This window comes from Saimiri boliviensis, chromosome 11 (genome assembly GCF_048565385.1).
Source record: "Saimiri boliviensis isolate mSaiBol1 chromosome 11, mSaiBol1.pri, whole genome shotgun sequence".
Taxonomy (NCBI): Eukaryota; Metazoa; Chordata; class Mammalia; order Primates; family Cebidae; genus Saimiri; species Saimiri boliviensis.
In genome coordinates this window covers 84,180,290-84,183,845 of record NC_133459.1, presented here as the reverse complement: position 1 = coordinate 84,183,845, position 3,556 = coordinate 84,180,290, and the positions used below count along the sequence as shown (strand labels likewise).

General features: G+C 38.7%; 1 protein-coding gene across 18 annotated transcripts in view; it reads right to left on the bottom strand.

Moving 5' to 3' along the window:
• The window catches only part of LOC101033254 (calcium-activated chloride channel regulator 1-like), a 183,442-nt gene that overhangs the window by 90,815 nt on the left and 89,071 nt on the right, over positions 1 to 3,556 (bottom strand). For 17 of the 18 annotated variants that reach the window (XM_074381119.1, XM_074381121.1, XM_074381123.1 and 14 more), the window contains exon 1: positions 3,456 to 3,545. The exons of the other annotated variant lie outside the window; for it this stretch is intronic. The gene's annotated coding sequence lies outside the window, so the exon portion shown is untranslated. Of the gene's footprint in view, positions 1 to 3,455; positions 3,546 to 3,556 lie in introns of those variants that run through there. 18 annotated transcript variants of the gene reach the window in all.

The following is a 3,556-nucleotide window of genomic DNA, read 5'->3' as shown; positions in this document are numbered from 1 at the left end:
CTTGTTATAGAAATGAAGGAATAAAGTATTGTAAAGAGAAATGTATGCATTTTCTAAGACAAGCAATCGGCCTCTATAAGCATATTCTCTAGATTAGGCTCAATATTTTGAGGTTGATCCTTTGGAAAATATTTCCATTATATTCTGCCAAAACAATATATTGTTGAATCAATACCTTTGAGCTATTTTGATATCTATTATATCTATATAACACACATACACACATTGATATTTATGTATGCATAATAAATGACTAAATACGTCACCTTTCTGTCCTTATTCACATACAGAATATTTCACACAGTATTCTTATAATTTCTCCACCACTTGTTTTGTTTTCAGCTTGCTTTCTCTCAACACATTAATTATGTCATCTCTCTGTTTAAATCAAAAGGGTCTCTACTAAGGAAAAATCCTATCTTTGTGAAGGATTTAATTCTCTTAACAGTCAACTAAAATTACTAAATTTGGATATTTTTAGATATATAAATTTCCCAGACTTCCTAGGGAAAGGTCCAGGCATTCTGTGTTCTTACAAGCCCTCCAGATGACTCCTTTGCACATTGAAGTTTGCCTGCAGAATAAAGACATTTGAAGACTAAAGAATGTCTGCTCTATGTCATTGTTAATCACCAATACCATCTGAGGTAAAGGCATTCCAAATTAGCAAATCTCCCCAATTAGCTAAATGGACATCTAGCAAAATGTTGAAAAGGGAAATATGGTGCATTTAAGTTTTAATGTAGTATAGATTTGCAGAAAGGGGAAAAAGAGGCAAGGGATAGTTACGGAAATATTGGTTAATCTGAAGAAGACATTGAGGTACACAGAACAAAAATTTTACCTTCTCGGTTTTTCTCAGGGGAAACCCAATAAAGATATGATTATAACATGATTGAATAAGTTACATTGCGAAATATACTGATATCAAACTCGGGTGCCTATCAATACAGTTATTTCCTTGCTCATAAACCTCTTAACAGAAGGTTCCATTCCTAGAACAATACAGAATCTAGGGAGAGGGTTTTTAGGCATCACTCATATGTAAAGACCAGGGAGACAGAGTATGGTCAACACTGTATCTTGATTTCTACCAACCAGCCTGGTATCTGATGCCCCAGTGATGAATCTTCCTGTGGCAGTGCTAGCTGTCCTGGGCCCCAGTCCTCAGGACTATATTTATATGTTGCTCCAGTTGTTTAGAATTACTTCTGCTTTCTTTCTCTGCCAGGGACTCAAGTTCTATCACTTAATCACATCTAGTTTGCTTGTGTTTCACTCTCTCTAGCCAGGATTTCTTGATGCTGTCCTCAGCCTCCTGAATGAGACCTTCCTAACTGGTGACAGATGTTGGCTGCTTGGATGACAAACAATAATGATAACAAAAAATAACATGTATGGCCAAACATGGTGGCTCATTCTTGTAATCCCAGCAATTTGGGAGGCTAGGGTGGGAGGTTGGCTTAAGCCCAGGAGTTTGAAAACAGCTGGGGCAATATAGTGTGATCTTTTCTCTTTTGTAGACCTTTTTTTGTGGAGACCTTTTCTCTACAAAAAATTTAAAAAATTAGCTGTGCATAGTGGCGCACACCTGTATCCCAGCTACTTGGGATGCTGAGGTGGAAGGATTGCTTGAGCCTGGGAGGCAGAGGGTGTAGTGAGCTGAGATGGCACTACTGAACTCCATCCAGCCTGTGTGACAGAGCGAGATCTTGTCTCAAAACACAAACAAAAAAACCCCTCAAAAACCAAAAACTTTTACATTTTTATTTACTGATTTATTTTTTGGGTATCTTTGTTTTTGCTGATATGGAGTCTCTATCTGTCACCCAGGCTGGAATGTAGTGGTATGATCTTGGCTCACTGCAATCTCCACCTCTCCAATTCAAGCAATCCTCCAGCCTCAGCCTCCCAAGTAGCTGGGATTACAAGTGTATGCCACCACACCTGGCTAATTTTTTGTATTTCTAGTAGAAATTGGTTTTAACCATGTTTTCCAGGCTAGTCTTGGAACTCCTGACCTCAAGTGATCTGCCCACCTAGACCTCTCAAAATACTAGGATTACATACGTGAACCACTGTGCCCAGCCCAAAGACATTGATTGAGTGCTTACCACATGCAAGACATTTGCTAAGCACTGTGTAATTTTACCTAGATCAAATTTCCTGCTGGTCCTGCTATTCGTCCTTAATCTGCATCAATTCTGTTGCCTGTTTTACTGCCCCACAATGCCATAGGCACTCATGACATGTTGAGTTAGGGAAAAAAAAAATATTGACTTACTTATAAAAACCTGTGAATTACCTGCAACATTACCCAAAAGTTCCACAACTTCCGTATTTCCACTCTGTGATTCAATGAAAGGAGTCACATTGGCTCCAAGAACAGGTACATATCCTTGTAGAATTTCTGCATAAACAATCATTGGGCTGGGGAAACTGTTTATGTCCTTATTCATTTTAGCATTCACTGTGATTGGAGGCACAGAAGAATTTGCTGCTCGAGAAGTTACTGTAATAGTTAATATTTCTGGGTTTGCTTTGGCTTGAATATTATATGCCCAAGTGCCCACCTAGAAATCTCAATGGAAATATAGTAAGTATCCAAAGTCAAGCTACTTTCTATGTTTCCATTATGTAATTCTAAAATAAATTATGTAAGTGGAAAGTAGAATAAAGGAGTTTTTAAGGATGTTGAGCCTAAATGGGTAAGAGCTGAGGCATTTAGCCAGGGCATGCCAACTGGTATCTTCTTGATGTGTATACTTTGCTACATCTCAATTGGAAAAAATAAATTTTAGAAGGTTAGCCTTGATTTTGGCCTTAGAGTTCACAGATTCATCAATCCTGGTAGAGCTAATAAGGAAGGACCCTATAGCTCTTTACCCACCAAGTTGTATAGACTTTTCCTACATTTCCTTCTTAAAGTTATTTTTAGACTATCTTGACTACCTTTTCTTCGTTTTTTTTTTTTTGAGACAGAGTCCTTGGTCTGTTGCCCAGGCTGCAGTGCAATGGCATGATCTCGGCTCACTGTAAGCTCCACCTCCCGGGTTCAAGCAATTCTCTGCCTCAGCCTCCCGAGTAGCTGAGATTGCAGGCATCTGCCACCATGCCTGGGTAATTTTTTATTTTTGGTAGAGATGGGGTTTCACCATCTTGGTCAGTCTGGTCATGAACTCCTGACCTCATGATTTGCCTGCCTTGGCCTCCCAAAGTGTTGGGATTACAGGCATGAGCCACAGCTCCTGACCTCTTCCTTGTTCTTGATTCATAAGTTCTTTTTTCTTTTTTCCCACCATCATAATTTTAAGGACATAGGCATAGAAAGTACATACTATTTTATCTTAATTTTGAAGTTGAAACAATCTTTGGCACCCACATTTATGACATTAAACAATTTATGTTCAGATTTTAAAAAATGTTGTCAGGAAGTCTAAAAGCTGATTGCTTACCTTTGCAGTTCCTGGAATACTGAGATAGGCTATTTTGGAAGCTGCATCCACTGTGAAATTTCCCATTATCATTCCACTGGGATCCCAGAGAGAAATACTGG